This window comes from Perna viridis, chromosome 15, assembly GCF_037379345.1.
Source record: "Perna viridis isolate PV_CMFRI_1.1 ecotype Kerala chromosome 15, ASM3737934v1, whole genome shotgun sequence".
Lineage (NCBI taxonomy): Eukaryota > Metazoa > Mollusca > Bivalvia > Mytilida > Mytilidae > Perna > Perna viridis.
In genome coordinates this window covers 19,792,493-19,803,270 of record NC_142459.1, presented here as the reverse complement: position 1 = coordinate 19,803,270, position 10,778 = coordinate 19,792,493, and positions in this window count along the sequence as shown.

The following is a 10,778-nucleotide window of genomic DNA, read 5'->3' as shown; positions in this document are numbered from 1 at the left end:
CTATTTATGGAGACTGACAATATTCCTCCACCTGGAACAAGATTGCGTTTCCGTCTGACAGGCGTTCATTCCACAAAAAAACCAAGTATGTAAGTCGTATATCAGTCCAGTAGTGGTCAAACAGGCGTACCCCTTCAGTCATATATATAGGAATGTTTATTGTGTAACTACTACAGCAGAAAAGGTTAAATCTGTGTGTCTTTGGGAGTTCATGCTAGAGTTACTAAATCGCCATCGCGTATTTTTAACGCGAATCATGTTTTCTGTGTATCCCAAAGAAGATGAGCAGGGTTGCGATGTTTTGACAGAAGAAGTCTGTAATAGTGACAAAAGGTATAAACAACAAATAAAAACAAACAATATGTGTTTATCCGCATACGGTACAATACTAAGTACAAATGTTATTGATTCTTAATGTTACATATTATGTCTGTAATAGACAATTTAAAGGTTATGGGTTATAGAAATGTATTGTTAGAATTCTTTTCTGTAAATTAAGACAACACCAAAAAATGATTAGAAAGACAAAATGATTCAATGCTTCACAAAAAAAAAATTATTATTTCTTTTCACTAAAATTTTGAAGCGATATAACCTGTTACAAAAGAATGATAATGGAACAAAAATGTAACCCCAATGAACTGAAATCAAATTTTGCATCGTAGTGCATGAAACTTGTTGTTTTTCGCACAATAAACTTCATGTGTGCAGTTTTCAAAACTTTTGTGTTTATATCTTCCTTTTCGTGTTTATTTAGTGCTTAAGCTACTGACGAATGGGGACTCGTTGAAACTCGTTAATAGCATTCAAGAACTTGCAATATGATTTCTATTTGTATGCAACATCGATTCTTTTATTTTTTTTTTTATTATTAACTTTCTTTCAATAATTCCCTTCACTCTATCCCTACTTTAATGTTGTAGATTTTCAAATCTGGTAAATGTAAAAGTAAACAACTGCTCACTAATGCACTAGAAGAAATGATGATGACGTGGACACCAGACACTGCACTTACTACAACAGAGCTTTATCAAATTGGAGTGTTGACACCTTGGTTGTTCTCCACTAACAATGTGACGGAGACCTTAACCACACTTGTCATAAAATCCAACGGCCTAGAAGTGTTCACGACTTTCATGCTTGTTTACAGGCGTTCTGCATTCGTTAGCGAATTTCATCAATTTATCGCCCATTTACAATCTAGGTTTGTAATAATGATGATAAATATGGAACAAAACTCAAGTCGAATCAATTTAAATCTGACCAATAAAATAATGAAAAATTGCTCGGTGAATTGTGAAATAATTGCCAATATTGAACTGACCCCAAGAAATATTCAAGAAAAACTTCGTGTTGCCAATGTGTCAGTAAATGGCTTCTCCGTTGATGTTTATTCCCAAACGCTTGTTATTCACGCAACATTCTCTGGTTCCCGCTTGGTTATTAATGAAGTTATACAAGGCAAGGATGTCATCATATCATGTGTAACCTTATCGACTATGTTGACAAATGCATGCTTCGCCGTATCAGTGGTTGCACTTATTGTTCTCATCGTCGTACAGAGGAAATTATGTCTTATCGATAATATCCCCTCTTCAAATATTGAAAATATATCAATATCTCTTTCTTTATCTAATTTTATTTTTATAGCGGGCAGTGCTGCACTTGAAATACGAAGTCTGTGTTACGTAATTGGAATCACACTGCATTACCTCTGGCTGACAGTGTTTACTTTCATGACCATTTCTGTTATTTGGATAAGTACGACTCTAACAAGAATAAGAGGTAGGAAAATGATAAACTCTGGAACTTCTAAACGTAAAGTGATGTTGACCCTAATGGGCCTTGCTATCCCAATCGTTTGTGTCGGTCCAGCAGTTATAGTCGACGTCTTTGGACCTCCTGGTTGGTCTCCAGGCTATGCAGACAAGGTTTGTTTTCCAAACCGGTACCCTGCTAATCTAGTCTTTTTCACCGGACCAATTGTCATTGCCCTGACCATTAATCTATTTTGCTTGATCTACATTATTGGAAGAGTCTGTGCTGTTCGTCAGGAAGCTGCAAACATTCGCAAGCTTAGTCCATACAAAGATGCCATTTTATATCTACGCATTGTTGTAATTTCTGGTGTATTTTGGTTCACTGGAATAATTGCCGTTCTGTACGACACTGAATGGATCAATTTTGTCTTTACCTTATTTTGCGTATTGCACGGATGTTTCCTTTCTATTGGAACACTTACCTCAAGTAGAGTCAAATTCAACTTTAGACGCAAAGAAAGCACCGCGTTTACAAATTGAACTTTTTATGGCTCTTGCTATATTGACCAGTATTGTTTTTCTCAACTGATTGTACAGTTATATTAGATAACATCGGAGCTTGTCATATTTATTCCGACCGTAAAATAGGAAACACACTTTCACGAAAGAAAACTAAATAAGAAAAAAATGTTACAAGACTGAAATGTATTATTTAACGTTTGAGTAACGCAAAACATCTACGCTTACACATTTGTAAGAGAATGTGATTTTAGAGATTTACGAACATATATAAGTGTATATATCACAGACTTGATTGACAAAAAAAGACAGTGAAAATATCGCCAACAGCTACAGCAAGCTGGTGTCTAGATACGTCATAAAAACGATATTTGATACTTGTAAATGTTACAAGAAGGATTGAACTGACAATGAAACTGCATACAGGAAAGGTATTGAGTTCTACTGTGAGTAAATAACTCTAATCGTCTAAACTTCCCTTTTTATATACTGTATATTACTGTGTATCGTACATCGTGTATAATATATCTTGTATCGTACCTCGAATATCGTATATGGTTACTGTTTGTTTTTTTATTGTTTTGTTTTTTGTTTTATTTTTTCATCGTATTCTTTATGATAATGACTCATTTGCTTGCTATTAATAAACCAAACGTGTTACTTGATTTATAATAAATGTATTTGTCAAACCACTATCCCACAATTTTTGATTTGGAGTTTTTAAAGAAAACTCTGCCACATATCAAATCTGGCCACTATTGAAAAAAAATATTAAACAATTGAACACACATAATTTGATTGAGTTCAAAAAGGTCTGAGTCCCTTCTTAAAACAAGAAAAAAAAACTGGTTATACGTTACTGAATTCCACAAACAAAGGACAATATGTTTTAAACTCCTGCTGTTCAACCCATGAATACAGTTTTATAACTGATTTAAAGTGTTAGTTGTCTTCGTGCACTTAATCTTAACTCTATGTTTCAGGTTTCGACGGAAATGACGTCATTATAACGACCATGTGGATGTACAAATCGACAAAATGACTTTTTTGCAAACATGTACAAAAGATATATACCCTGTTTACACTAAGGGAATTGACGATTTACCATAAAGAATGTGGTTGGAGGGACAGTAAGGTTAGGTAGGATGTACATGTATGTTGTGTAAATGGAAAGTTTATTTTACCTTAGAACAGAAATGCACAAATCACATAGTAAACATGTGTTATATACCATTAAGTCTACCGGTTCTTTCTCTTAAGGATGTCCGAAGTGCTAATTATGTTGATGCTAGATTTCATTACAGAAAACATTACGCTGTAAATATGGATATTTTGTCTTATCATTTTTTAAATAGTTCCCAATACAATTTGTACATTATTTTTCATCTCGAGACAATGGTAGTTTCTTGTGACATATGAAATTTACTACTGTAAATTCGCGATGCACAACATTTTATTACATTTACAGTGAAGGCGTAATCAAGGGAACCTAGTGTCTAGCGGGATGCAATATAATGTAATACAGGGGCAAAGACCAGACATGAAAAACAGACAAACACAACAAAGAACATAAAATTACTAAAAAAAAATACATTCAAAGTAACAAAAGTAGATGAGAATAGTGGTGTGTTACATTTATGAGATACGAAATGATTTCCTTACGATACCACCCACCTCGCCCCGCAGATCATCACTATTACCATTACGATGATTACGCCATTGGTCTTCCCCAAATAATAAATTAGTACATTGGAATACAATAACAACGGTCATGCTGGTATTGAACTTTCTCAACAGTCTGGAATATATCTAGAAATACATGTGTTCCAAGTCTGATGGGATCTTTCTCAAGTCTTTGTGCAAGATCTTGGCGTTTTACACGAGTCTAGAGAAGTTTCGTCCTTTGACCGAATGAAGTAGCAGTCGTTCAAGTGAAGAGATTGTGAGTTTAATATCATGAATGTAAGGCATCTTTGAACTTTATTTTGGACGAGTGAAAGTACATACGTCTTCAGTCAAATTATGTATTTTATGAACTCTTATAAGAGTAATCAAGGGAACCAAGGTTATAGCGGTAATCAAAAGAATGCAATCCAGGGACAACTACCAGACATGGAAAACAGACATACACAACCAAGAACATAAATTAACTAAAATCATACATACAGAGTAACAAAAGCAAATGAGCAACGCGGACCAGGTGCACCGGTAGAGTAAACGTCCTCTGCGTTTCTGAGAAGCAGACTACATATAATCAGGGATATTTCGATGTTTTTAAATCATTTTCTCCCATTCATAGGCTTCATTTACACCGCACGAGCGAGTGATTAAGAATTTGTGCCACGTGCCGGGAAATAGAAATGTCATATAAAGTTTCCCACGCTTACCACGCCCACCGTTTTTACAATGTTTACACTTGTTATTCATATTGTTAATCAATTAATACTTGCTGATTTACGAATGTTATTCATATTTTTAAAAGATTGGCTTGTAATATCAACTAATCATAATGGTAGTCATATCGATGAAGATAGGTCATTGCTGATGTTGTTGATGTTCTGGTTGTCTGGTTTTATTCATGAAAGAAACATTCTCCCCATTTCTGTTGGGGTATTGAGAATTTCTCCACCCTCGATAGTTAAATTTTAGAATAGCTATCTCGAGTGGAGAAATCCTGTAATCCCCTCGCAACTGAATGAGATCTCTATAAAATATTACATTAGATGTTAAAGCATTTGGGGTGCAGTTCCTGTAATAATGGGCTATTTAACATGTTGACTTCATCTTATAGTGTTCATTTTACCCGAAAACAACTTAAAGAATTAGACATAGGTATCACCAAAATATTTCTTAATCGTCAACCAAACAAATAAGGACAGTTTTGACAGAATGTTCAAATAAAAACTTATTGATTGCTTGTTGGTGTTTTAACGCCAAAGCAGCAATATTTCAGCTATTTGTACATTCAGGCGTTAACCGGATACTTGCTTCACAACAGACATGGAATATTAACTAAAATTAGCATCTGGGACAGATTTTATCAACAAAAAAATATACAAGAACAAAAAGACCTTCCGCGTTCTAAGATATAGTAGACAACATTTGTATTAAAAATGCGAGTGATTAGTTAGCGTATTGTGTCACCTGAACTAACTACATATTGAGTTTAAATGGACAACGAAATCAAAATAGGTTTTATAGTTGGCAATGCTATTAAGTATGAACGTCAAGTTGAAATTGGACCATATTCCTTTTACTGAAAACAACAGGACACTGTTAGTGACAAAGACTGACGAGAGTTTTCTGAAAAAAAAGATGATAAAAAAAGTGTCCAAAATCCAAGACTGGTTACTACAAGCATGGGAACTGTTAAACATTTGGAAAAAGGGGACATTTGAGCGACATGTGGGCTGAAAGCAAAGAGCAAAGCATCTTAAAAAAGTGTTATCAAAGATAATAATGTTCTAACCAATAATTATCAGCCGAGGTTGTGTATGATAAGTCTGTCACTAGTTCAGCTGAGGTTTTTTATGATAAGTAGTATTTATTGGAACTAGTATGTTACAAGGAGAGGACGCTTAACCTACCGGTGCACCTGGTCCATGCTTCCAGTTTTTAGTGGAGTTCAAGTTGCTCATTTGCTTTTGTTGTCTTGTGTGTATGATTTTAGTTCCTTGATGTTCTTTGTTGTGTATGTCTGTTTTCCATAACTGGTACTCAAGTTTGTAAAACTTCACCAAGACGCTTGTTAGTATGATTCATTGTCTGCAAATTGATCACTAAAAGCAAATATATTTTGAGCATTATTGAAAACGGTTATAAAAAAAAAAACACTCAAAAGAGAAATTTGATCTACAAATAACAAATTGGGACTTGAAAATGATGTATTTGTTTCTCCTAGAGTAAGCAGCGACAAGAAATGTTGTATTGAAAGAGTTATATAATAATAATATAAGTATTAAAAATATGAATTAAAGATTTTTAATTTGACGGATCGATGACAGCTGAATGATTTATCTCTGACCGGTGACCGATCTGATCGATGTTTTGTGAGGTAAAATGACGAATGATCTGTTTAAAATAGAGTCCTTAAATTAAAAACATTATTATAAGTTTATATATCAACTTGGCCTCCGTATCGTTTTTCTATTGTGATATTGTAAATATGTAATATGATTCTCATACGTGTCATACAGTCATACAAGTTAATTCGAATGTCATCTCTGAACGAAAAGTTCACAGTTTTGATATTTATGCTAAAAACATGTGTATTAATTTTATATTTCACCATTTTCAAATGAATTGTACTTGTTGTCGTTGTTGTTTTGTGCAAGAATGCAATATTCAGTGTAATTTTTGACAGAACCTTGCTAAAACACTAAATCATAACTCACTTGGAATTTTTTGTTTTGTGTAACATTACAATACAGCGTCATTTTTAGCAGAGACTTGGTAAAATAATAAAATGTATCTGACTTAAAATTGGAGATAATTGTGAATTAATTAAGTTTAAAACATAAAAACTGTTTTTTCTTAACATTTAGCTTCTATCAATTGAATGAAATATATTTCATTTTCAAATATATCAATACACGAACTCTAAAGGTATGTTATTTTATTAGTAATTAAGAATCGTAATAACAGAAGTCTAGACGCGAAGACACAAAGCCCAACTGAAAAAGTTGACATTGAGAGGAAAGTAGCATATTTGAAAAGAGGAATCGAGTACACCTTGAACAACAAAAAAAAGGCCATGCAAATTGCTATTGCCGATTTCTTTCATATATATATATATTTTTTAATTTTTGTTTTGGAAATGGATTTTGAGCATGACATAAAAGATATACAGCTTTCAAAGTTGATTTAATACAAATGCTAAACAAGTATAAGAGAAAAAAACAAAACAGAAATTACCTGTAAGTCTGCGTACATACTCTGTTTATCGATTTGCCTTAAGATATAATAAAACCTCATAACCTCATACTTTCCAGTTTTTTTTTCGGAAGTTATATTGTTTAAAAATGATCTTAACGACCCCAAAGGTACATGCAAATATATTAACTTCGCTAGCATTTCTCAACGATCAAATTGTAAAAGGGAAAAAAAGGTAGTGAGATTCAATAAATATTTTGATAAAGATAAAGCATTTTTAGACGGCGAAAACAATTGATAATGTATCTATTATTTCTTTTCTCTTAAATGTTCAGTGCTGAGAAAATTCCTAAAATTCTCAAAATTTAACGCATAACTGAGATCTGTCATTTGGAAACGCCTGTTTTCCGACAGACACATAGTCGTATAACACTGTAATTTTCTTCATTGCTGCTAAATTTTGTTCTATACGATAAAATCTGTAAAAGGACAAAGTCCTGCCATTTTATATATAAAGTTTTACATCGAAGCAAAACACACTTTTGTTGTGAGGTTTCGGCCCATATCAAGACACTGCCTATGGTAAAAAAAATGTAGATGTGTTTTATGGCGTAAAAAACCAACGGAGAAAATACGATTTTTAGGTCCATATATCATATATTTTGTGCAATACTCCTTACTGTATTTAAATCTGTATTTTTTTTAGGAAATCATATGTTTATCTAATTAAAACATCAACCAAATCATACAAAATCAAGAAAGATAACTGTTTCAAAATTTCATACAAAAACTATTTAATTCTAATCTCAAAAGTGTAAAAAATAATTTTCCACAGAGTTTTATTCAGAATTTAATCCAGATGGACTGTGGGGATATCGATGACCCCACCCTTATTGAAACGTAACATTAAAAACTTGTAGATGAGTTGAAGTTAGTTTAGCAGTATTAACGCCTCTTTAAAAGTTTCTGGATATGGGTCTATTAATGATATAATTTTCTTCTACTACAAATTTGTTGAATTGACATTTTGGTACATTAGATCTATACAAAAATATGTTTGCCAGAGACTTATTTTAAATCAAATTTCTGCAAGTTCAAACGTTCTACAGTGTCAGTATTTTACAAAGACTAATGAATTTACTTGACGTGAAATGACGATACTATCTTTATTTGTGTACATGATATTGATTTTAAAACACAATAACTTTAAACTTTTATATTATTTTATAAAACCTGCAGAAATGCAGTATTGAAATAACTTAGAAAAAAGGAAGAAAGTAAAGCTACCGAAAAATACATTGAGGTTGACAGAAATCCATCATAATTGATTTCATCATTATAAGAGGTCGGAATTAGTACACATTATAAAAAAAATTAAAAAAACATGGCGACTGTCGCCATTTTGGAATTTGATTCAATGTTTGCAAAAGATAGAACTATTTTTTCTTGTTGGAAACGATTTAGAATTTGACAAAAAACAATCAAGAAGCTTTCAGTCGATCCATTAGAAATGATGGGGGGAAAGAAGCAAGATACCAAACAAATCTAAAATTAGTACTAAAGCCTCAGTTTCCTGATTTACCTAGGAAATGGAAAAGCCTCGTTAATTATCTAACTCATTTTATTACTTGCTTTAAAACTTCAAACATCGTTTTCCTAACATAATTTGAAGTGTACAAGAACATAAACAAATTACCAAAACGTTATTTCAATGTGTTATGTAGATAATTGAGCAAAATAGCATTCGAGATCAAATATACTAGCCACAAAAAGAATCAATAGTTGGAAAATTATTATTGATTTTATTTTTTTTCAGAAAACAAATATCTTAAGGCGGCATTCGACAGTTTTCAGTTATATACTGCCACAATGAGAGATTCCGTCCCACACAATGACTCCACCACCACTGTATCGACAGCACTCATTGCACACATGCGTCAGAATAACGTTTATTTGAGCGTCTGTTTCCTCTTGTACGTCAATCGCTTCTCCTCTCTAAGCCTGTTCCGGAGAGTCTATGCAGCTGTTCTTGTGGCAGGAATAAACCGGGTTTAGAAGAAGGATCAACCGACTACGACTGTCTTCACATTCTATCGTTTCCCTAGGATGACCACTGCGTGGCGATCAGAGGAAATGTCTGTTTGTCTTACATGACTAATTAGGATTCTTATTGCCAGTTGTGAGCAACCAACCTCGCTGGCAACAACCTCGTAACGCATTTTTTCCTATACCATTCCAACTGCTCTTTAACACTCATTTTGACATTGTCGTGGCATTAGAGTTTGGACCTTTATGGTTTCCCCTTCAATCTCCTTTTGTTTTCAGTTGATTATCACTCTTTTTGACCTTAGCTTGAATTTAGACTTGAAATCAGACGACAAAAACACGTTCAAGGAAATGACGTTATTTGACGAAAAGCCACGTTGGGTGTATAAAACATTGTTTTACTTAAATATGCAAACGTTGAATAAATTGGTTTCAATATCTATATTTTTATGGCTAGAATATATTTAGTTTCAGTGCAGAGAATATTAACCAAATGAGTAATAATATGTGTCATTTGGAAACGACTGACTTCTAAGTTTGTTTGTTGTTTGTTGGGGTATAACGTCCGAGCAGCAATATTTCAGCTATATTCAGACGATGAACATGAAATTGATGATAAATGAACATGAAATGATGAAATGAAAAAGGAGTGGGACACAAGGACAACATTGGGTTGACAAATTTTGATTGCCACTTGAAATAAGAAGAGGTGGGTAGGGTCGGGCAATTTAGCCTCCTGTAGCGGAGCCTTATGGTTTCTACTCCGGGAGATACCACAGTAGGGTTCTTTAACGTGCGAGGAACGTGGCATCTTTCCCAACATGGTGCACCATTATGGTTTGCGGTCAGGTTTTCCGTATTATAGGTTGACAACCTCAGCATGTAACACGCCGGGGGTACCCCATTCAACCACCTTGGGCATACACCCCAGTTGCTCTGTAGGCAGAGCGCCCTAGCCCCCGGCTAAGGTTCTGGGCACTATTTAGTCGCCTTTTACGACAAGTTTAGCGCTGCTGCAGGCCTATTCTTTTAACACCCGGACCTGCACGGGGATCGGGGATTTGATACATCGTATCAACCCCAAAGAACTTGAGATAAAGGATACTACGGACACTGTGAAGTCAGCCTCATATCTTGACATACACTTAGAGATCGATGGTAAAGAAAAATATTGACCAAACTATAGGACAAACGTGATGACTTTTCATTCACAATTGTCAATTTTCCGTTCATCTGTGGCAACATCTCGTCACTCCGGACTCCCAGTTTTTAGTGGAGTCCGAGTTGCTCATTTACTTTTGTTACTGTGTATATATAATTTTAGGTAACTTTATGTTCTTTGTTGTGTATGTGTGTTTTCCATTTTTGGTCTTATTTGGTCTGTATTACTTTCTTTTGATTTCCGCTAGAACCTTGGTTCCCTTAATTATTCTTTCACTTATTATTTTATCATTTTGTCATTACAAAGCAATTTGAAAACAAGGTATTTTATTTAAAAAATTAAATATTCCATTCACACGCTTACTCTTTAAGTAACGTAGAATTTGTAGAATATCACGTAGAATATGTATACATATGGTA